Source organism: Ahaetulla prasina, chromosome 3 (assembly GCF_028640845.1).
Source record: "Ahaetulla prasina isolate Xishuangbanna chromosome 3, ASM2864084v1, whole genome shotgun sequence".
Classification (NCBI taxonomy): Eukaryota; Metazoa; Chordata; class Lepidosauria; order Squamata; family Colubridae; genus Ahaetulla; species Ahaetulla prasina.
Window position 1 is genome coordinate 183,898,840 of NC_080541.1, and position 25,833 is coordinate 183,924,672.

Sequence of the window (25,833 nt, forward strand, 5' to 3'; positions counted from 1 at the left end):
CATGGCCCCGCCCCTCCTGCCTCTGCTGAGCCGCACCAACTGCAGAGGTGTTTTTTTTTTACTTTTAAAAGCCGGTTTTGCTTCAGCCGAAACAGGCCTTTAAAAGTAAAAAAAAAAGCCTTTAAGGATCCCGCCCCTCAGCTGAGATCGGCAGAGACTTTAAACTTTAAAAAAAATATATCTAAAGTCTCCTCTGACAATCTCACCTGAGTTCCTCATCAGCAGAACCTTACTTGTACTCTTACTTGTAGAAAACATGTAGAGTAGAGTAGAGTACTCTACTCTAGTAGAGATTTTAAGGCACTTACCTGATTACTGATGAACGCATGGCTCTTTTTCCAGCCTGAAAACAGTTTCACTTTCAGCGAGACAGAATCAATCGCTTAGCTAATCTATTTCCTCGGTGATCAACTGGCTGGCTTTGCTGGCTGAGGAACTCTGGGATTTGAAGTCCACAATAAAATAAAATAAAATAAAATAATAAAATATTTGTGCAGTTTTCTGATGTTTGGTGTGTTTCTGTAGTGTTTCACTCTAACTACACAAACATACAAAGTCTCAGAAAGCTATATGTGGCATTTTGTGTGTGTGTGTCAGTTGTGTGTGTGTAAAATGTGAAAGTTGGTTTTTGAGTTTTTTGTGGCTGTGTGAAGTGTGAAGTGCAGCTGCTTTTACATTGTATGTGAGTCAGTTGTGTTGTGTTGTGTTGTGTGTGTGTAAAGTGTGAAAGTTGGTTTTTGGTACCTCTTATTGTTTTTTATACTTTGTTAATTATTTTTATTATTTATTGTTATTGGCCACGCCCACCCAGTCATCTGACCACCAAGCCACACCCACCAATTAAGTCACGCCTACAGAACCGGTAGGGAAAATTTTTAGATTTTACCCGTGACTTAGACTTCTATACTGCCCTCTCTAAGTGGTTTACAGAGTTAGCATATTGCCCCCAGCAAACTGGGTCCTCATTTTACCGATCTCAAAAGGATTGAAGGCTGAACTGGTGAATTCTCACTGGTTCAACCTTGAACCGGTGAGAATCGAACTGCCAAACTGCTGACAGTCAGCAGAATTAGCTTGCAATACTACATTCTAACCACTATGCCACAATGGCTAATGGTGCAATTAAAGCACCACCCAGCATATCTGTATATGCTAGACGAAAGAGTGGGGCTTTGATTTAATCTTTGCATTCATTAACTTGACTTTTTTGACATACATGCGCGCATGCACACACACACACACACACACTGAAGGAGGGAGAGGAAATTCCCATCGTCTTATACAAGGTTACCAGGTTAGGGCTGTAAAACCCAAGATTATATAATTATAATCCTCACTGCTATCTATTCATATTTTGGCAACCCAGATCCAATATACCTAGCCTATCCCATTATAAAATCAGTATACAGTACAGCTGTGTACAAATCCCTTGTCATCAGAAATAGTGAAAAATCTGTACTCCGCTCATTTGGAGCAGAGCTAGCAACAGACAACTGACAGAAGCCATCTCTCATTCCCAGTTAAACACCAGGCCTTTTTTGTAACTCAAGATTAGCACTCCTTTCAAAAGATTACTAAACCCATGTCTAAAGCAGATATTGTGTACTTCTAGATGAATACTAAACTCAAATATATAAGAACCCTGCGAAGTATTTAATGTGAGTAGTTAAAGAAACCAAATGTTTGATCTTAGTAGCCATCCAAGCCAACAAGATCATGGAGGACAGTGCCCAGTGATTGGATGTGAGGGGTTTGCCTGCCACAGCCTAAAAATCCAGTAGCATAAGAGATCCCCAGTCCTTAATCATGTTGCCACTGACTTCCTAAATGAGGCATCATCACAGATTTTTCAGAAAGCATGATTTAGTTCAAAAAAAGATGGAAACCCCAACATTAAAACTAGATAGCTACCATAAATACAACAGTAGAGTGGGTATGTGTGGAGACCAATATCATGAAGATATATCATGTGAGTAATCTTCATGCCATGGTTAATTAAATTTAGGAGGAGCCCAATGGTTAGATGAATCTACAGAAGTTAAAACCCTAAGGAGACAACCTGCACCAATAATAAGACAGTTCTCTCTGGTTTGAAGACCCAACACAAAACAGAAACAGGTAGCTTAATTTGGAAAAGGAAAAAGCAGAAGTTTTTTCAGTTTCCTGAAAAAACAAGTTATGCTATTATACTAAAAGTGGAAACCCTTCCTGAAGAGAATTGATTTGGTGACTTTACAACCTGTTGTTTGTAAAGTTGTAAAGCAAATGCTGTGATTGATAAGCAAATGTCCCAGTTGTTAAATGAATCCATTTCCTCAATAGGAATTTTATTTTTTTGCTGGAAATTGGAAATGCATGTCAGAAACTGGCAAAAATGCCAAAAATCAGAATTATGTGACTGTGGAACACTGTAAATGGCTGTAAATGCAAGCCAGCTACCAAGTGCTCAAAATGCAGTCACTGATCATGGATTTGTGTGGCCATTAGAACTTTGAAAACAGGTCATAAGTAGCTCTGGGGAGGTCCATTGTAACTTTCATAGGACACTAAGCAACCAGTCATTAAGCAAGGTCTACCCATGTTTTTCTTTCTTCCTTCTGCAGCAAGCTTTTATATAATATCATACATTAAGAAGACCACTGGGAGGCAGCACACTTCCTAAAATTGTATTTTAGATGCTAGCACTTCTTACTAGGACCTGAAAATTCTTGAAAGGCAATTCTGAAACAAAATATATGATCTCTTTCAGTTACGCTACACAGTTTTGTGTCTTGCTAGTTTCACTGGGCAAAGGTGGTTGGAAGGACGGTGCATTCTTTGAAAATTATTTGGTGGCTCCCATCTCTGATAACAACTCTAGCTTACTCTCCTGATTGACTAGGCACTCTGACTTTTGTGGGAGAGTCATTCGGCAATATTAGATCTTCTGCCTATTAGGAGTCTCAGCTCCCACATTTCCTTGCTCTCGCTGCTGAAACATATGACATCTTGTGGATACCAATCACTGTATAAAGAACATTCTCGGTTTTTTAGAAAATAAACATTCTGGATCTTTAGATTTTGATTTCAAAGTTAATAGTGAGTATTTCTGCGTACTTGTTAATTGGCCTTCTTGCTATCTACCTCAAGAACTACAACTTAAATGTTGCATTGTATACTATTGTTTATCACATTTCTATACTGCCTATCTCACCTAAGTGATTCTGGGTGGTTTAGAATAAAGACATCAAAAGCGGTATAAAAGCATAAATAAAAACAAAGATAAAACAGAGTTAAGAACAAGATAACATTAAAACTAAAGTATTGTGGGAAGCCACCCCTCCTAGAAGAATGAAATATTTTGAGGAATATTAAAAAGGCAGAATATTATATTTTCCTAAATGAGAAACGGAGAAACATGTCTTTTAGAGACAGGAAGCATCCCCCAAATCTTTCCTAATAGCCCACAGCAGATGCTAGCACTTAAGCGATAAAGAGCTTATTGAAAGAAGGAACCAACTATCTAGATGGCACTATTCATAAGCAAAGCAAGTACTGCAGGTAGAAATCCATTCAAGACAGGATATTTCAAAACTGCTTGCAGCAAAGTTTGACAGCTAACAAAAGCAGAGTAATAGGAGCCCCTCACCCAAGATCCAACCCAAGGATGAAAGTCATGAGGCACAATAGGAATTGCCCAACAGCCTTTCAGAACACAAGCCCCTTCATTGCACCATCTCAGAGCAGTCCAAACTTCAAAGTCACAGAAAGCCTGGAACTGATAAATAATAAGCCAGAGGTTGATCAGATTAGGTCAGACAAACACCTAGGATTTGCATTTCTTCTTTTGCCTATAGAGCCAGCTATAACCCCTATATGACCCCCATAGGAATCTGGCAACAGTCAATAGAATTATTAAAGGACATTTTCTTGCACAGCAGCAGGAAGCTCAAATACCAAGCCCAAAGAAGGTATAACACACACACACACCCTCTCAACTCCATTTTGTCAGCTGCACCAGAACCATAAACGCTTCTGTTCATTATTAAACCTTAAAATTATTAAATTAAAAGATGAAGTGAGGAAAGCTAAGGCTCACAACGAACAAAGGCTAGCGACAAAAGTAAAAAATAACCAAAAAAAAAAGCTTCTTCCAACATGTTAAAAACAAGAAAAAAGTCAAGGAAACAATTGGTCCATTGCTGGGAGAAAGTGGCAAGAAGGTGACAAGCAACAGGGAAAAAGCAGATCTACTTAACTCATTTTTTGCATCTGTCTTTACACAAAAGGAAAAAACAATCCAACCTATCAAAAACAGCACCACAAAAAACAGATTAGGAACACAAGTTAAAATAGGGGGAAAAAATGGTAAGTGAACACCTGTCTACCCTACATGAGTTCAAATCACCAGGACCGGATGGATTACATCCCAAGGTTCTGAAGGAACTGGCAGACGAGATCTCAGAACCACTGAACTATATCTTTCAAAGATCCTGGAGCACAGAGGAACTGCCAGAGGACTGGAAAAGAGCTGATGTAGTTCCCATCTTCAAAAAAGGAAAAAAAAACAGATCCAGGAAACCTACTACTAGATAAAGTAGAAAAATGTGGGTTAGACAGCATCACCACCAGATGGATTCGTAACTGGCTGACCAACTGCACTCAATGTGTAGTCCTCAATGGAACTACATCCACATGGAGGGAAGTATGCAGTGGAGTACCCCAAGGCTCTGTTTTGGGCCCAGTACTCTTCAACATCTTCATCAATGACTTGGACAAGAGGATAGACGGGGAACTCATCAAATTTGCAGATGACACCAAGCTGGCAGGAATAGCCAACACTCCAGAAGATAGGCTCAAGATACAGAAGGATCTTGACAGACTTGAATCTGTTAGATTGACTTGAATTTGTTAGATTGGGTGCTATCTAACAAAATGAAATTCAACAGTGAAAAAAGTAAGGTTCTACATTTAGGCAAAAAAACCAAAATGCACAATTACCGTATATGTGGTACCTTGCTCTACAGTAGTAACTGTGAGAGGGATCTTGGAGTCCTAGTGGACAACCATTTAGATATGAGCCAACAGTGTGCAGCAGCTGCCAAAAAAGCCAACACAGTTCTGGGCTGCATAAACAGAGGGATAGAATCAAGATCACGTGAAGTGTTAATACCACTTTATAATGCCTTGGTAAGGCCACACTTGGAATATTGCATTCAATTTTGGTCGCCACAATGTAAAAAGATGCTGAAACTCTAGAAAGAGTGCAGAGAAGAACAACAAAGATGATTAGGGGACTGGAGGCTAAAACATATGAAGAATGGTTGCATGAACTAAAAAGAAGGACTAGGGGAGACATGATAGCAGTGTTCCAATATCTCAGGGGTTGCCACAAAGAAGAGGGAATCAAACTATTCTCCAAAGCACCTGAGGGTAGAACAAGAAGCAATGGGTGGAAACTGGTCAAGGAAAGAAGCAACTTAGAACTAAGGAGAAATTTCCTGACAGTTACAATCAATAAGTGGAACAACTTGCCTCCAGAAGTTGTGAATGCTCCAACACTGGAAATTTTTAAGAAAATGTTAGATAGCCATTTGTCTGAAATGGTGTAGGGTTTCCTGCCTGGGCAGGGGGTTGGACTAGAAGACCTCCAAGGTCCCTTCCAACTCTGTTATTATGTTGTGTTAAACCATCTTCCCAATCAGCCTCCATGTTTCCAGTGTCTTTCTCCCAGCTTGGAACCGAACCAGATGGATATTTCTTCCAACAGTATTACAAATTTTAAAAGGCTAACTAAAATTCTTAGTCCAGTTTCTCTTATATTCTTTAACCTTCCTCTGTTTTAAATTTCAACAAAATTTATACATTTTAGCAATTACATGTTCATCATCAGTACACACACAATTATAATTCACATATTATCTTACTTTGCTCCATGCCATAAGTCTTTGTGTCTATTTGAACCTTTTCAATAACTGTAAATGAGAAAACCACTGAATACAATGTCCTGCTATTAATTGCTGTTTTGATTTAATTTTGAATTCCCCTTGCTAGTTTTCCAATAATCCCAGAACCTCAGCCAGGTTGTCTTTGTCTGCTATTTTCTCTTCTATTAAATGTTTCTTGAGCTGCTATCCATAAAGATGTTTTGGGGCACAATTTGGTTTTATAACTGCCATATAGATATGACATGTCTAATGAAAATATTTTTTGAAATTCAAATTAATTTTAACTTTTTCATACCATAAATATTCATGTCCACCAAAACTCAGGTTGTGACCTCAATTTCTAAAAATTTCTTATTTCTCAGCAACATTCTTTCATCCAAGTCAAATCACAAGCAGCAAAATACAATTTCAAATCAAGTAAGCTGACAGAAGGTGCCTCACCCAACATCCTTCTCATGAATCTGATCAGTGAGAGAAGTAGAGCTTGTATAATTTATACTGTAATTCTGGCATATAAAAAGTTTTTTTTAAGCAGAAATTTTTGCTATAGCCCCATAGTTTAATGTCATATTATTAGAGATCTCAGCCCTTCCTTTCTTTTTTGGGAAACAAGTCTTGCCAAAAAACCAAAAACAAAATAAAACTTCTTGTTATGTTTTCCTGGAGTTCTACCATTAGTTTTTAAAAGAACAAGACTTTTTCCTATCCAGGACAAAGGGGGAAGATATCTAACTGTGGCTATGGGCCAAAGACTTCTCTTCTTCTTATGTGGAATGGACATTTTTGCAATGATGTCCATCTTTTTAAATGTGCATTAAAATTAAACACCAGCTGGCTACAAGTGAATGTGGGTAAGGAATTTGCAGCCTGTGCATTCTTTTCCTACCTTTCAGTAAGTAGAAACTTACCTTTCTTCTTCTCCAGTTATATCACTGTCCAACAAATCCTTTGGCTTAACCCAAGAAATAATCAGTCAATTTGTCCTGGTTTCGAAAAAAAATTATCCCCATAATTTTAAACAGTAGAATTTATATTTTAGCTACATTTCCTAGCAATAGAATGCAACCGTTCTATTTTTACGGCACTGAAAACAAGATAAAAAAGTTGACCAGTGAACATCGAAAATTTAAAGCAAGCAATAAAATCCTTCCTCAGAGGTACCATTGTGTGGCTGCTCTTCACTGCTTACCAAGGCCCACTCCTTTATAACACCAGGATAAACATGACACTTCTAGGAACGAGGAAAGATAGTAAACGTCCAAGTTGCCATTAGGAATCTATTGAACCAAATTTATCCCATTGAGTTCCTAATTATCCTTTTACAGAGAAATTCAAGCATTGATTTGTTTTGCTTTGTTTTGTTTAGCTTGTCAGGTAAGGTAAAAATGTGATAGTTAGGGTAAGTTCTAATGATTTTAATGTAATTTTAATCAATTATTTGTTTAATAAAATATATATAGTAATAATATAGAATCACATTATGTATATAAAACACTAATAACCTTCTTATTATTAGGTCTCAGGATGCCGCATCAACAAGAATGAACCAGAAACGGCAATAAATTAGTGAATACTGAGCAAGATGAAAAGAAGCAAATAATCTAAACTAGTGACAGATTTAGCTTTTGCCTGATAGATTTAAATAATGATAATAAGGCTAGGGCATAGAAAATAAGGAAAATTGGGATCAAGGTGTGCAGATGGAGAACCTTCCAGTCTTGGCCTGGGGTCCCAGTATGATCTGGAACTCACAATATTAATATGAAGCAGCCTGCCATAGGCAAAAACTGAAGTGAAAGTCATGATTTCTAGTTTGTCTTAAAGACTTAGGATTAGGAAAGGATGATGGTGGGCCAGACTGCTATAGGAAAGTAAAAATAGCTGAGACAAGGAGAGAGCAAGCTAGATGATGTGAGGAGGCCATGTCCAAGGTCAGAGAAAAAGTCAGGATGGCAATGAAAAAGGAATGAAACATGAAGGAAATCCCAAGAAAAAGAAAACACCCCTGATGCTTTAGCTTATTTTCTGCTTTCTCTGCAGTAATGTGTTCACCTTGTGCTGTCAGCAAGTCATTACTCAGAGCATGGCCAGGGATTGGTTGGCTAAAAATGCCTCCCTAATCTCTGGGTTGATCTTTATCCCCCCACCCCCCACCCCATCTGCTGCGACCTTCCTTTCAACGTGCACAGGCTGAGAAAGAAAAGGAAGAATCTTGCCAGGCATCCTAGATTATAAGTGAGTCAGGCAAGGTAAACTGCTGCCAACTTGACCAGCCGTGGGATACTGCTTTTCTGCCAACATCCAATGGTCACTGCAGCCCCTCTAGAGAGGTACGTTTGAGTAATCCTCTTATCCTTTTAGGAACGTCTCCATTTTATGTCATCTTGGAATTGTACTCATGCTTTGCTAGGTGGCCCAGAGGACATTTGTATGTAGTTTATGCTTTGTATACTTTAAGTCAATCTGCTATGCTTTTTTATGAGCATTAGGCCTGTTATCATCTATCAGTATCTGCTAAATATCATTACACTTTTAAGATTCTGTTTCTTATTACTATGCTGCATTGCTCTATTTTATTCATGCTTCATGGAAAATATATTGTATGGAGGCAGCACCACTTCACACAAGGATCTCGCTTTGGTTTCCATAGCATAAAGTAGTCTTTTGTTTTTGAATGGTTCCACTCTCAGCAGTTCAGATTACTTGAAATGGCTCTAATTTCACTATTTCAGTTTCTGTGCTCCCCTCCTAGCACGATCAAAGTGCAGGTAATTCATTAGATGCTATCAGGTGAACAGAGCAGCATCATGTATATTGAGACTTGTGGACTAAGAATAACGTTAATGGGTGAATTGTGTTTGTAGCAGTTGGCAAGTAACCATCAGCCAAAGTTGTTATGTGTGGACTGCAAAGTGGCAATATTTATTTTATTTATTTATTTATTTATTTATTTAATCAAATTTGTATACCGCCCTATCTCCCAAGGGACTCAGGGAGGTTCACAGGCAAATAAAAACATATAAATACAAATTAAGATCACAATTAAAAAACTTATTCTAAAGCCAAATTAATTAAAAATGATATAAATACTAAAACCAATTAAAATCAACCTAAATTTAAAATCTAGTCCAGTCCTGCGCAAATGAATAAATGTGTTTTAAGCTCACAACGGAAGGTTCGGAGGTCCGGAAGTTGACGAAGTCCTGGGGGGAGTTCGTTCCAGAGGGTGGGAGCCCCCACAGAGAAGGCCCTTCCCCTGAGTGTCGCCAGACGACACTGCCTAGCTGACGGCACCCTGAGGAGTCCCTCTCTGTGAGAGCGCACGGGTCGGTGAGAGGTATTCGGTAGCAGCAGGCGGTCCCGTAAGTAACCCGGCCCTATGCCATGGAGCGCTTTAAAGATGGTTACCAAAACCTTGAAGCGCACCCGGAAGGCCACAGGTAGCCAGTGCAGTCTGCGCAGGATAGGTGTCACACGGGAGCCACGGGGCTCCTCTATCACCCGCAGCTGCATTCTGAACTAACTGCAGTCTCCGGATGCCCTTCAAGGGGAGCCCCATGTAGAGAGCATTGCAGTAATCCAGGCGAGACGTCACGAGGGCGTGAGTGACCGTGCATAGGGCATCCCGGTCTAGAAAGGGGCGCAACTGGCGCACCAGGCGAACCTGGTAAAAAGCTCTCCTGGAGACGGCCGTCAAATGATCTTCAAAAGACAGCCGTTCATCCAAGAGGATGCCCAAGTTGCGCACCCTCTCCATCGGGGCCAATGACTCGCCTCCAACAGTCAGCCGTGGACTCAGCTGACTGTACCGGGATGCCAGCATCCACAGCCACTCTGTCTTGGAGGGATTGAGCTTGAGCCTGTTTCTCCCCATCCAGACCCGTACGGCTTCCAGACACCGGGACAGCACTTCGATAGCTTCGTTGGGGTGTGGAAAAGTACAGCTGGGTGTCATCCGCGTACAGCTGGTACCTCACACCGAAGCCACTGATGATCTCACCCAGCGGCTTCATATAGATGTTGAACAGAAGGGGCGAGAGAATCGACCCCTGCGGCACCCCACAAGTGAGGCGCCTCGGAGCCGACCTCTGCCCCCCTGTCAACACCGTCTGCGACCGATCGGAGAGATAGGAGGAGAACCACCAATGAACGGTGCCTCCCACTCCCAACCCCTCCAACCGGCGCAGCAGGATACCATGGTCGATGGTATCAAAAGCCGCTGAGAGGTCTAATAGGACCAGGGCAGAGGAACAACCCCTATCCCTGGCCCTCCAGAGATCATCCACCAACGCGACCAAAGCCGTCTCAGTGCTGTAACCGGGCCGGAAACCGGACTGGAACGGGTCTAGATAGACCATTGATGGCACTATAGATGAATATGTATGTATGTATGTGGATATATAGCATATATATTTAATGTTTTATAGAAATCCATTATAATCATTGAGATGCAGCTCCATTGGTATAATACTTGGATACAAACTTTAGAGAACTATTTTGACTGTCACTCTGGTTTGCTCACTGTCTCTCTGGAAATAGACTACTGGCACTATCCTAAAATCAGCTGTTCCATAGCTTTAAAGCTCTGGCCCATTTATAGTACTTCAACACTATCAGTCTGAATCCTCTTGGATTTAGCTTTATACCTTTTTATATGGCCAACTATTTCTGAAGTGGAAGCCCAAAGGATTGAAAACAGATTACTGTAGAGAGAAATGGTCAGCTGCTAGATTATTGCCCCCATCTCCCTCAGGACAATCTTCCCAGGAGTTCTTTATATAATAAGGCTGCTCAGTCTTGCTACAGTATAATAACAGCTCTTCCATCCTGAATATAAGTTATTTGAAAACATATAGAGAACCTTTAACTATAATGTGCATTAATCCAGAAAAGTAAAGTAAAATCGTTTGAGTTCAACAGAACTATTCCTTAAATAATGTTAAATTCTGCAATGTTATTGAATTTGTTTTCATTCAGTTTGCTTCACCTGCTAGTATTGTATGAAACATATTTTATGTTATTAAAACAAGTTAAATAAAAGAAGAAAAACTCTATGTGTGTGACAAAGTATTAACAACCTAATTATCATTGAAGTTAATAATCATGATAAAAAAGTGGGGAGATCAAAACATTATGTTATTAAACAGTATAACTCCAAAAGTGCATAACTGTATATTGCTTAGAAGTCTTCTTCCTTGCTTCTACATCAAAAAATATACACAGAATTCAAATTATGACAACACAGACAACAAGTAACAAAAATCTATTGTTACAAACCACAGACTTCTCTTCCAATGTTATATTTTTTTAATTAATCCCATGTCTGAAATAGAGTTCTTGATTTCTTGATAGACTCCAAATATGTGGAAAATAGCCAAGAGTAACATATATATGCTTAACATATAGTGACTGGATCTTAATAATTACCTTACTGATTTCAATGCAAAGTGTGGCAATTATAGGACAGATCTAGAGAAAATGTTCATGGTACAAATTTTATCCTTATTTTAATCCAAGCAGCCATTTTCAATCTTCTGCCCTAGATGGTTTGGGGATGCATCTGGCTGTAAATTCTGGAAACTGCAATCTTATCTCATTTGCAAAGCACCATGCTAATCTGTGACAATTATACACTTTTTTTAAAGCAAAAAAGTGTATTTTTCATTAGTAAATCAAAGCCAAATAAAGTTGCCTGGCACATGTCTAGAATACATTTCACTCTGTTCACTTCTATTTATGCTTTCCTTCATATCTGAAGCTTAATTTTACTAGGAACTGCTACAACCACATGCAGATCTAATTTTTATTATAGTGCCTAAGCTATGTATTTCCTAATACGTTGCTTCTCTTCTGGTAGCAAGAGACATATAGAGAAAATCATCTTTCCAGACAAGGCAAACATTTTGATCAACCATACCTTAAAGTTGTCCATCTCTCTTCATGAAGACAGCTGGACAACTCCAGACGCTCCAGCTAAAAGCATAAATGCGTGAATTGGTGTCTGTGCAACTGATAGCTTTGTTTTCTCTATTTTCTCATGGATTAGCTTGGCATTAATTCTGTAGTCCCATATGGTGATTGCCAATCTGATTTAATGGTTGAAAATGTGCACACATATCCAGACATAAAAGAATAGCTAAAACCATTCATTCTCTGAAAATGTTTTAGAAGTCAGTGAACAATGGTTAAAAAAAAAAAGGAATGTCTACTATCTTCTTAAAACCACCATATTTTGGTAAGGGATTGCAAACGTGTTTCAGAGAAGTAGCCAGCTGTGTGCGTGAGAGAGAGGGGAAGGAGGAAGGGAGCGAGGGAAGGGGAGGGAGGGAGAGAGAGAGAGAGAGAGAAAGAGAAAGAGGGAGAGAGTGAGTCAATGAGTTCCAACATCTTAAAGACTAACAGATTTGTTGTGATATCAACCTGCATGAAATACCCGTTTCAGGGAATTAGCGATTACTTTTATAAAAAAAGTATGTTAAGGTGCCATAAAAATATTTTCTTCTTTTTCTGCATCTAGCACTTAGTAACAGCTCTGCCTCCCATTTTAATTGGACCCTTAGTTCTGCTTTTATTTTTCAGGCAACAGTCTTCAACAGACATTCACACTGTGTGCTGTTTCAATTAGCTAATACCAATCTTTTAAAATTAAAATGAGTAGCTGAAGCCACATGAAAACTCAATGGAGTGAAATGGCCATCCATATTGAGTGTTTTATTAATCACCTTTTTATAATTTTGGATGTTGTTATACTTTATATAATTTTAATGTCTACTTCATAATTTATATTTAAACTGCACCCTGGATCTCACTCACAGATGCTAGTTAGGTTGTTTTATAAATGTATTTTAACTTTATCATAAATTTTATTTTATTTATTATCTATTAAGAGAGGTATGTATGTATGTATGAGTATGAAAGGAGAAGTGCCAGGGCCTGAGGGGGATGTGGAAAGTAGAAGCCAAAATTGTCTCAGTGGAGATAGGAACACTCAGGACTGTGACTCCTAAACTGGAAGAGTAGCTGCAACACATCCCAGGAGCAATGTCAGAGCTCCCTGCCCAGAAAAGTATAAGTAGTCTTCAATTTACAACAGTTCATTTAGTGACCTGTTCAAAGTTACAATGACACTGAAAAAGTGACTTATGACCACTTTTCACACTTATGATCATTGTAGAATCCCCATGGTCATGTGATTTACATTTGGATGCTTGGCAACTGGTTCATATTTATAACGGTTGCAGTGTTCCGTGGTCATGTGATCCCCTTTTGTGACCTTCTGACAAGCAAAGTCAATGGAGAAGCCAGATGCACTTTGCAACCAGGTTACTAATATAACAACCGCAATGGTTCACTTAAGAAATGTGGCAAGAAAAGTCATAAAATGGAGCAAAGCTTGCTTAATGAATTTCTCACTTAGCAACAGAAATTTTGGGCTCAATTGTAGTCGTAAGTCGAGGACTATTTGTACAGTGTTAGAAACAGCTAAGATACTGTGCAGAACCCTCATACTCCCAGGCCTCTAATACAAGACTGGAGATTGATAGGAAGAAAATAGAAGTGTGATTGTTCTTAACTTAAAAAAACCTTTTTATTTTATTTGTCAATCATATATAAGATAACAGGTAAAAGTATAAACATAATTTGGATACATGAAAAAAGTAAGTAAAAAGGAATATTAGGACAGAACGGTAGGCACGCAGGTGCACTTATGCACACCCCTTACAGACCTCTTAGGAATGGGGTGAGGTGAACAGTAGACACTTTTAAGCTTAAAGGTTTGGGGGTTTGGGGAAGAAACTACAGAGTCAGGTAGTGATTTCCAGGCATTGACCACTCTGTTATTGGAGTCATATTTTCTGCAATCAAGTTTGGAGCGGTTTATCTTGAGTTTGTATCTATTATTTGCTCATGTATTGTTGTGGTTGAAGCTGAACTAGTCATTGACAGGTAGGACATTATGGTAGATAATTTTATGTACTATGCCTAGGTCAGATTGAAGTCTGTGTAGTTCTAAATTGTCTAAGCCCAAAATTTGGAGTCTGGTCGCATATGGTATTTTATTGTGAGCAGAAGAGTGGAGGACTCTTCTTGTGAAATATCTCTGGATTGTCTCGATTGTATTTATGTCCGATATGCAGTGCTGGTTCTCATTCTTAGGATTTTGGGTGGGGTTTTTTTACTATTTCAAGCAATTTTGCCTGTAATTAAGGCTTCAGTTAAAACTTCCTTCTTTAAACAACAAAGTTAAAAATTCAGAGATACAAAGATTATTTGTGGCAAGGGGAAATTTCATTATTTGGAGAAAGGAGAAGACCAAAATAAGCAACAATCACACAAGGAGAATGCTAAATTACAATCAATAAAGTCAATTTAACTTATTTAGCTACTTATTTCTACTTATACTGTAATACATATAGTAATGGGGGAAAGTCTGTGAGAATGCAAGTTAGTCTATTGTTAGGGAAGCATAGACTGAGAATAATCTAGGAATCTGGAATTAATAAAAGGCAGGTCTTTATTTGATTATTATATCAACAAAGAATGCCAAATCAATGCAAATAGGCATGGAAGATGATAGAATAGTAACAACCTTTATTTTCCAAGATTCAAACATCCAGAGGGATAGGGACCGTAGTCATGAAGTGAAGAAACATCTGCTACTTGGAGAAAGACAAGGACAAGTCTAGACAAATATCCTGACAATAAATGCATATACTGTCAACACTATGATTTATTTTTGGCTTGTAAGAGAAAAAATTAGAAAGACGATGCTAGAAAAAAATGATTGAGAATATATTGAAGACATATCGTTCAATAGTACAGGAGATGAAGTAAAACCAGAATTCTCCAATTAAACTAAAGGTTAAGAATTCTGGATGCATAATGAGAAGGCAAAAGTCATCAGAGACAACTCTGGTACTTTGAAGAATCAAAGGCAACAGAAAAAGAGGTCAACAGAAGACAGGGCAATTCATTTTTTCATGAATTACTCAAGAACTCTGAGAATTAGCTACTGGCTGATAATCCCAGTAATGTCTATTGGATCCCAAAGAGTAAAAAAACCATTGCACAACAGCAACAAACATGCAGCAAAAAAAATAATAAAATAAACAAACCTGTTTAGTTTGCTCACTTCTGGATGATCTTAAATTTATACTATCAATTATTGTAACAGGTTATAGTTATTGTTAATAACTATTATAATCCTGGTCTTTCAAGTATGACACATTTTAAACGGATATTACTTCATTTATTTCAAAATTTTGTATATCAACCCTGTTACATTTGAGAAATCTACTTATTCTGATGAATGATCAGATTTCTGTTGTTACCCCTGCAGCATTTTATGCTCCATCCTACTGAATTTTGCTTTACTTTTCTGTGGCCATCTTTCATATATACATGAAACTATTAAAATACTACCCAACTCTGTAGATTGGACTTATCTCCCATGTTGCTTATTTAGTCCCATCAGACAGAATGGCAAAGATTTCCCAAATTATGCTTTCATTTTGCACCAGTAGTCATTGATTAATTATTTTGCTCTGATTATATTTTCCTTATAAAGTATTGCAAGTACATTAATAGCCACATTAAGCTTTATCTGTCTGCATTGAGACTTATTCCTCTTCAAGCTGTTTTTCTGCTTCTGCAAACAATGCTAACTATTGCCCTTTGAGAAAAATGCTAAGTATAGCCAGCATTCTGAAATCTGACAGAAAACATAGCAAGGTTATCTTGTCCTTTTCACTCTTCTTCTCCTCTTCAACAATAGAAGAATGATATTTTAAAATACCACGGTATAAAATACTATGATACATCCATATTCCTCTCTTGCATCTTCAGAAATAGAGAGGAAATTTAAGAGGTGTCTTGCCAAACTGACATTGCTCACTGAAGTTGGCTGGACCGGTGTTTGCAACACCTAAGTAGGGAGTGATCCAAACAATCTTATTGGCATTATTCTGTGACCCCTGATAAAATATTAATCTATCAGTCTCATATGATCACAGCTGGGATCAGAATTTCCATTGCTAAGTAGGGCAGTTGTGAGAGTAGGAGGAGTGACAAAACCTAGGGAGGAATTAAAAGAGGATCATCCTAGTATACCACAAGTAGACCATGTCCAACCCCCTTGAATTCCATGGACCCTTATCTAACTCCAAGCATATGCTAACTGTAGTTGAGAAGATTCCTGTGCATTGGCTATTTAGCAATAAATCAGTTTAATCAGATCTCCAAGGGTGAAGTTGGTCTTTTGCTCCTGACAGTGAGTTGCCTAAAAGGTTTTACAACCTTTTTGCTATGGTTAAGTGAATTACTATAGTTGTTAAGTGAATCATATGGCCATTAAGTAAATCCAGTTTACCCCATTGACTTTGTTTGTTGGAAGTTGGCTGGGAAAGTCACATATGACAATCACATGACCTCTAGATTCAGTTGCTTAGCAGCATGCCAGTTGCCAAGCACCTGGATTTTGGGAATGCTGGGATTGTTGTGTGAGGATTGGTCGTAAGTCACTTTTTTCAGTGCCACTGTAACTTTGAATGGTCACTAAAAGAATGATTGTAAGTTAATGAATAACTGTTTGGTTGTTTATTTATTTGCAAACAATTTCAACATTAAATATCTAATTTTGTGTGCCTGGGATCATAAAAGCAAGGATTTCACAGAACTAGAACCTGGCTGGGATACATTTGGCTTGGTGGGGGTAGTCATATTTGTATAGGCCAGAGGTCTGCAAACTTGGCTCTTTTAAGACTTGTGGACTTCAGCTCTCAGAATTCTGGGAACTCTGGGAGTTGAAGTCCACAAGTCTTAAAAGAGCCAAGTTTGAAGACCCCTGGTATAGGCTAAGAGAGATGGGTGGTTGAGAAATATGAAAAACAAACAAACACATGCTGGCCTGGATTCAGCATCCTAACATTCAGGATTGTTTTCAGGCATGTAAAGAAGATTGTTACTCAACGGGCTGTCCAAAACATTACATTAAGCAGGATAGAAAACTGGATGAAGTGGGGCATTGTTACTCTTTCAAATCAAAGCACACACCACTTCTTTCTTAGAATAAAATACAATAGTCATAAATTTGATGACTAACAATTCGGTATTTTGGCCAAAATCATAAAGTTTATTCTGTCTATTGAAATCACTGCAGCATAATGTCTAAGAATGCATCTTCCTAACTTTTTCTTTTTTAAAAAAGCTATTCTATACAACTCAATGACAGCTTGCAACCTGATTTCTAAAATATATGAAACAGCAAAATCAGGCATATGAACCTGATCTAAAATTTCTAAATACATCTATGTAGAATAGAATAGAATAGAATAGAATAGAATAGAATAGAATAGAATAGAATAGAATAGAATAGAATAGATTTGAATTTTTTATTGACCAAGTGTGATTGGACACACAAGGAATTTGTCTTGGTGCATATGCTCTCAGTGTACATAAAAGATACGTTCATCAAGTATTCTAAGGTACAACACTTAATGATAGTCATAGGATACAAATAAGCAATCAGGAAACAATATCAATATAAATCGTAAGGATACAAGCAACAAAGTTACAATCATACAATCATAAGTGGAAGGAGATGGGTCATAGGAATGATGAGAAGATTAATAGTAGTGTAGATTTAGTAAATAGTTTGACAGTGTTGAGGGAATTATTTGTTTAGCAGAGTGATGGCCTTCGGGAAAAAACTGTTCTTGTGTCTAGTTGTTCTGGTGTGCAGTGCTCTATAGCGTCATTTTGAAGGTAGGAGTTGAAACAGTTTATGTCCAGGATGTGAGGGATCTGTAAATATTTTGACGGCCCTCTTCTTGATTCGTACAGTATACAGATCCTCAATAGAAGGCAGGTTGGTAGCAATTATTTTTTCTGCAGTTTTAATTATCCTCTGAAATTTGTATCTGTCTTGTTGGGTTGCAGAACCAAACCAGACAGTTATAGAGATGCAGATGAGAGACTCAATAATTCCTCTGTCTAGATCAGCAGCTCCTTGGGCAGTTTGAGCTTTCTGAGTTGGCGCAATCTATCTTTAGACAGTCAACTGAACATTTACAAAATAATTGCAAGCTTTTAGGTTTCCATTAATATCTTTTCAGGTAAGAATAAAAATCAAGTCTAGGATGAAAAGAAGAAATATAGCTATATCTAGCTGTGTTCATATCCAATTAGAAGATCTATTGGAATATTTTGCAAAGATTTGAAATACAGGTTATGACCACAATTGAGCCCAAAATTTATGTTGCCAAGTAAGAAAGTGAGATTTGCCCAATTTTACAATCTTTCTTGTCACAGTTGTTAAGTGAATCACTGGAGTTCTTAAGTTAGTAACACAGTTAAGTGAACCTGGCTTCCCCATTAACTTTGCTTGTCAGAAGGTAACAAAAGGTGATCATATAATCGCAGGACACTGCACTTGTCATGAATATGAGCCAGCTGCCAAGTGTCTGAATTTTGATCACATGATCATGGGGATGCTGCAAACGTGTGAAAAACAGTCTTAAGTCATTTTTTCACCGCCATTGTAACTTTAAATGGTCACTAAACTAATTGTTGTAACTTGAGTAGTACCTGTACAGTATTTGAATAGGATATTATCATTTATACAGAAAGATACAGAAATGATATCATGTTGTAGCAAGAATTCTGTCAAAGCTTGGCTGGAATAAATAAGGAAATGATTTTCCTTATTTTATAAATATAAATACAGGTAGTCCTCAACTCACGACCACAATTGAGATATTCATGATGCCGTTATTCTCACAATTACTGAGAATAGCCATCCATATATCAGCCTTTTATGTCAATGTGGCCATGTGCCAAACATCTTGTAGCCATATCTTTGAAGAAAAAAAACCAATATAAATACTTCAGCCACTTCTACATAAATATTTGACTGATCTGTTGCTATAAATCTCTGACAACACTTCTGCAAGTAAGCTCAATAACCTGAGTCTCAACCATTTCTGCTGGTCCAGAGGAAATGTTGAAAATATAGTTTGGAGAAGGGAATGGCTGTGTCAGACTCCACAAACCTATATACATAGCAACCACTTTTTAAATATCTATGAAACAAAATGAGCCAAATGAAGAGTTGGGGATGGGGTGGGGATGATTCTGGTTTAACACTAATTTTTAGAGGAAGCTCTGATCCATCTTGTGCAAAATTTGCAGCACAGGGTTTCACAGGCAAACAGTCTTCCATTCAGATTTTAGACCTTGCATGCGACACACCCTATGTGTAAACACACCAAGATTTATTTATCCACTCCCTCAAGAAAAACAAGACTTATTTCAAAGATGGCCAAGGGATGTTGTACATTGTATTAGTTGTCTTGGAAAGTAGAGAGTAATCTCCTCTGCTAAATACTCACTCATTCCCACTGGTTATGATGACATGCGGGCCAGCAGGGCAATTCCAGAGCACAGTTCTTCCAGTCTTGGGCATAGCCCACTTCTCCCAGTCTTGTATATGTGATTTTATAACCTGGCCTCCAACAAGGCTAGCCACTACATACACAATCCTAAAACAGCATTGCTAGCAAGTTAAAATATAAACTCTTCATTAAAATACCAAATTGCTAGAATAAAACATAAATATTACATCATAGTTATTTATGTAATACAAATAAATAGTTCAAAGTTCAGTTTCAGATAAATAATAAGGTCATCATTTTCATTCTTACCCTTCTAATTCTACTATTATTAAGTCGGAGGGTGTTAGGTTTCTCATGTACTTGTGTTTTCAAAGCAAAAACTGGCAATGAATGCAGGGAGAAGGGACAAGGACAGAGAAGGTGTGAAGGGTCTCAGATAAATATTTTGTCTTTGGACCCCTTAACCTTTCTGTGGATGATATCATACAGCCCAGAGATGGGTTTCAGCAGGTTCTGACCAGTTCTGGAGAACCGGTAGCGGAAATTTTGCATAGTTCGAAGAACCAGTAGTAAAAATTCTGACTGGCCCCGCCTCCATCTATTCTCTGCCTTCCAATTCCCAGCTGATCGGGAGGAAATGGGGATTTTTCAGGAACCTTACCCTGGAGTGGGGAGGGAATGGAGATTTTACAGTATCCTTCCCTTGCCACACCCACTAAGCCATGCCCACCAAGCAATGCCACACACACCAAGCCACGCCCACAGAACCGGTGGTAAAAAAAATTGAAACCCACCACTGATACAGCCCCAATAAGAGGAAATGATTCATTATATTTCTAATAAATTACTTGCTTCCTATATTGTTTTTCTTCTTGAATTTTAAAATGATAATGCTCAGGCTTGTAGTATTACTGGATCAACAATGCCAAACTAAAATAATCATTCCCAAGTACAAAGAGAGATTCCTAACTAAAGGCAATCAAAGACAAAAATATCTAATCTACAGTTTTCCTGAATTGTAGTAGATTGTTAGAAACCTGTAATCCTGAATTTAAGAACAAATAATTCTAATTAATTGAATAATCTGTGGAGAATATTGTATGGTGAAAACAGGGTTGAATCTCTGTGACATGTGCTCAGGATGACAAAAGCATAGGAAGAACACTGATGTTTTAAAAATTGTTAAATGCTTGTTTCAAGCATTTCTATCTTGAAATGAACATCTATCTTCAGATGAAAAGGTTCCCTGAGCAGCTTATATGAGGTCAATAAATACAAGGTGGTCCCACTAGCAGGGTTACAATCTGAAAGGTATAACTGCAAAGGGAAAAGGGCTAAAGAAGCAACAGAAAAAATAAACTCTGACAGTTAAGAGTTTTAAAGTTACACAAAGAAATTTTGAATGTATAAAAATAAATGGAATTAAGAAAGTACATTTCCTCACCTCTGCTTGGCAAAGAAGACCAGCAAAAGCATCTTCCAGAATGTTTTCTATTACAAAGAATTCAAAGGAAGGATGGCCTATATTTTTTTGATCTTTTTCAGTCTAATGCTGAATTATATGCCTGACATATTTTTATGATACATAAACTTATGTCCAGACTTTTTCCATTTAGGAATTACAGGACTTTAAAGAACAAACAATTAAAATTACAAACATTACAGTAATTATCAATTATGTATACAGTATGTGACCATGGCTTAGCAATTATACCAGTTAAATGAAGAGATGGTTGTTATTTTTATTAGACGGACATAATGTGTATGTGGGGAGGGGAAATGCTTATCAGCACATCAGGGAAAGTCCACCCTAAGGAATTTTTAAACTGAAGACTTGCAGAACAGAAGCCTTCGCAATACTGTCTGGACTTTCTCCTGCCTTTCTCACAAATGCCAAACAGATGCAAAATCAAGTATGAGCTCTTCAGCAGAGTGTTAGGCACCATGACATAAATGATTCTATGTACCATACTGGGAGGTCTCTTGAATTGGACCCCCACAAAATTAACAAGGCTGAGATCTTGGGAAAATAACAAGACCCTTTTCCTGGCCTCACAAACAGTATCTTCTCACAAAGTCTCATGCAGCTTGCCAGCAAACTGAACCCTTCATGTCAGGGTCCATGCCCCTGCCCAGTAAAGGGTTCCGGAAGAAGCCTGAAGGGTTGGAAATTAGCAAACAAAAGGCAGATTGTTTTTTTGTGGAACTGAACTGGGGTTTTGTCGGCACCTGCATAATGCCATAGCCTTTCACAATTATTCCCTTTCTGAGCAAGCAACTGCAGAGGGCCCAATTATTCTGTGCTTCTAATTCAGGGCACAGATAGCCAAGCATTTGTATTCTCCAGGAAGTGGAAACGGGGTTTTGGGATCAGCAGCTTCTTGAGTCACATCCTTATTCAAGTGAAAATAGCAATAGGATGTCTGGAATCAGCAGTCAAGATCTGCCAGCATTAAAGATGAAGCAAGGTTGTAGGTAACTCTGGGAGCAAATAGGTGAGGAAGTGTCTTATGTGACACAGCCAAGCTAAAGTGAATGCTTCGGGCCCAGGGAGACCAGAAGGAATAGAAGTAGGCAGGAAGCATCAAGGGAATAATGCATTTTAATATACTGTGGTTATAAAAGCACATCATACCAATACTATTTGGGAGAACGGCGCATCTGTGTAGAAATAGGATTTGTATAGAAAGAAACCATGGTTCCCAATTATACAAACATACCTTTATGGATACATGTATGTGTGAGATTTTACCCACACTGTTTTGGTCCATCGGGGGCCTGTGGAGCTGGCAGCAGAGTTGGACAGTGAGGAGGTTGGGGAGGAACATGGGCCAGTCCTGGATTTTGGGGAAGGCTCAGACGAGGGATCTGCGTCGGAGGCAGAGAGGGGCCAGGGCTGGGAGTTATGTGCTGCCTCCAGAGCCAGATATCAGCGAGGAAGAGGAACGGGGGAGCCTGTTCCCAGTGCACGCATGTGCAGAGCTGCCAGAAGGCAAGAACAGTTAAGACAAAAGGGACAACTTGGGAGTAGGGCTTGGAGATGATTGGCCCCTTCCATAAGACATAAAGGAGGAGCAAAGGCACGTGAGCCTTTGCAGGAAGCAACTTTGTTCATTCTGGTAGGTTAAATTCTGAAGCTCCATTTTGACTCTGTGTGGCCTTGCAAAGCTAATTGCCAATTAGGTCTTTGGCAGTGTGTCAGGGGTGATAAAGGTGGGTGTTTATCAGCCTTATCCCAAAGGACTGTGCCAGACTTCTGTCGGACTCTTTACAAACTATTTGTGACTCATGATGGGCTGTGAATGAACATAATTCACAACCATTGAAATAAGTGTTTTTGGGACTAATCGTGTGCTTTTTTACTGTCTCAGGAAATCTAGGTCAGAACACAAACACATACAAACAAAATGTGCCATCGATTGTTTTTTACTTCAAGCGACCACATAGAAAGATTTTCTCCATGACAATCTATCCCCATAATAGTATGTGAGAAAGGTTTTCAGAAATCGGGTAAAGAGAAGCTGCCTGGGGAACAGTTAGATAAGAGAGAACAGCTCAGAGCAACATAATGGGCAGTGAAAGAGCTGAGAAGAGATCCTCCCTAGTTTCTCAGGTTGTAAAGGAAACAGCGGGAGATTTGTACTTTTAGATTTGCAAGACAGTTAATGTAGCCTTACAATACAGTAGAAGTAGCTCATCTGGTCAGTTTCCTACCTACTATGCCTGGGAAGGCAGACAACCCTAACTTGGTTTTTCAGGTTTTCCAATGTTGTACTCATCACCACTGTAACTGAGTGCATCAACCTTGCTGTTGATCATCCTCTTTCCTCCCACCTTTCCCAGGATTAGACCAGTGGTGAAATCTGAACCAGTTTGCCACCGGTTTGCTGGCCACGCATGCATGCTGCGTGCCAAACACGCACTGCATGCCAAACGCACGCTGCACACACATGCTCAATGCACGTTGTGCATGCGCACATGCACAATACATGCCAAAAGGAGGCTTGGGAAGGTAAATAGAGCAACGAGGGGGGGGGATCAGCTGTGCCACGCGATTTAGATTCACTATTTTAAATTGTGCGGCATAGCTGATTGTCGGAAATACTACCGGTTCACCCAAACCAGTAGTTTTTATCACTACCGGTTCGCCCAAACTGGTGCAAACTGGTAGCATTTCACCACTGAAATGCTACACAGACCCTTTTTTTAGAGAAAATTTCCCTTTTCACATAATGTATCCAAAGTAGGGTAATCTGAAACACAAAGAAAAATAATAGCAGTCTAGAAAGGCCCTGAATCTAAATGTAAGAATGGCAGAGAAAGATTTTGGAAAGAATTTTTCCATTCAGAAGAATCCCTTTAATATGTTTTTCCATGAAGAGAAACAAGGCTTGGTTAGTGATTCTGGGCGGAAAACAAACTGGCTCAGAGAACTTGATAGCCATGTGGATACTTTTTGGCTTAAATTCAGAGTCCCTGGGCTGATTTTTATTTAAAAAACGTGTTGGAGGGAAATCTTTCGCAATCTGTGGGATTTCTCTTGCTTGCTAGTGTCTCAGTTTGGTCACCCAGTATGGCTTATCCAAGTAAGGTGAACAAGGCTGTGTCTTGCATTTCATCTTGGGATACTTGTGGAACTTGAGAGGTAGTTTGAGTTTTCCACATGATGGATAGACCCACCGCTTCCTGGTTTCTTCCACAATTGAATGGGCCATGTATGGGCCCACTCAATTGAGGAAGAATTTATTTAGGGAGTAATAAATACCTCTGATGCTTCCTTCCTTGAAGAAAATTGTAATATGTTCTCTCTTGAAGAAACTACTTCAGTTCTGGTATTTTTTATAACATTTGCTTTTTGGGGAAATCTGTTGAGAAAAGGGAAGGAGATTCAATTAGAAACAAGTTTGAAGGGAACAAATTATATAGATTTCTTTCAAACAGGGTTCAGCTCCAGTCATAGGACATTGAACTTTGGCCACTCTAGTCAATAATCTTTGTCTCGATTTGGATGGGCCAGTCTATTAATTTCTTGGCAGCTTTTGTTAATGCTGGTCATGATACTCCTTGGGTACCAGCAGGAATTGGGAGTAAGGGGCACCATATTATGTCAATGATCATGGGGGAATAGTGGTCAAATCCTTGTGTGCTTCAAAATGGGGTATCACAAGATTCAATCCTTTTCCTCTTGTTATTCAACACCTAGATAGATCTTTGGGGAAAAGTCATCTATTAGTTAGGGATCAGATGTCATCAATATGCCGATGACACTCTTAGAGTTTGAATAGGGAGAAATAAGATGACATTGTTTTTTTGCTTTTAATTGTTGAGATATTCTGTATTCATTTGGTCATCTGCACTATCCAGAATCAGCCCAAATGGGTGATCAATAAATTTTGTTCTTAAATAAATACAGATACGAATAAGGCTCATAAGTAAGTAATGTTAATGTGGCTTGTAGTTTATAGCTGAAACTGTAATTCTAGGTGTCCTATCTTAGAAGAAAACTCCATTAATTTTACTGGGAATATCTTTAAACTGACAAACTGAAAGTATGGATCTTTTCAGGACTAAGAAAAGGTTCATATATAAGTGTATAAATCATACGCATGACTAAAAATATGGATCCTTCTCCCATATAAAACTGGATGGAAATGGGTGAAAATAATAGAAATAGATAGAAATATTACAATTGCAAAGTCAATGTGATGATACAGAAGAATTATCTGTGGTGCACAACAAAGCTATTTTTTGCATTTTCATATGCAACAGCATTTTGACTTGGACCTGAGAGTGCTAAGTGTAAATGAGAATGAAACCACATGCTGTTAAATTTAAAGAACTTTCTCTCAATTATGACTTTTCACAGGAAAGACTGTTTTCATTAACACATCTATATGACACCTAAATAATGGGGCACTTATCCACACTAGGTATTACAGATGTTCTGTTCCCCAAGATTTTAATATCAAAACCTCCACTCAGATCTGCTTCAAAATAACTATTTATAGACCTAGAAAAATAGTCTACATTGGAAACCAAAACCAACACATTCAAATGAACAGTTTATCTAAGAAATTCAGCAGTGCAATCACAACAGAAGCCCCTCATTATTTATGACCTTTGAGCATAAGAAAGCATCACTTACTTATATCTATTAATTCATCAATAAATTAAACTGGCACAAGAGACTGTGTAGCAAATGTGCACACAGCACTTATGCAATGCCTGTATTATACAATTACATTACCAAAGCAGTTCTTTTCCTCTTTCCCAGTTATCTGAGAAATAGAACATTCTGGTAACATCCCTTCTCCTCCCCTCCATGGTTTTTTTTTTACTTCCTGCTTAAAGGCAACAGCACAGTGGCTTATCTGAAATGAAAAATCCAAGGAAAACCTCTGAGATTTTTTAGAAAGGTTTTTGATTAAAATAATAGGTAGGCAAGATATGCCACAAGAATAAAGAAGGACACCAGATGTAAGAAATTACAGAAGTAGTTTTTAATTAGCAAAGAT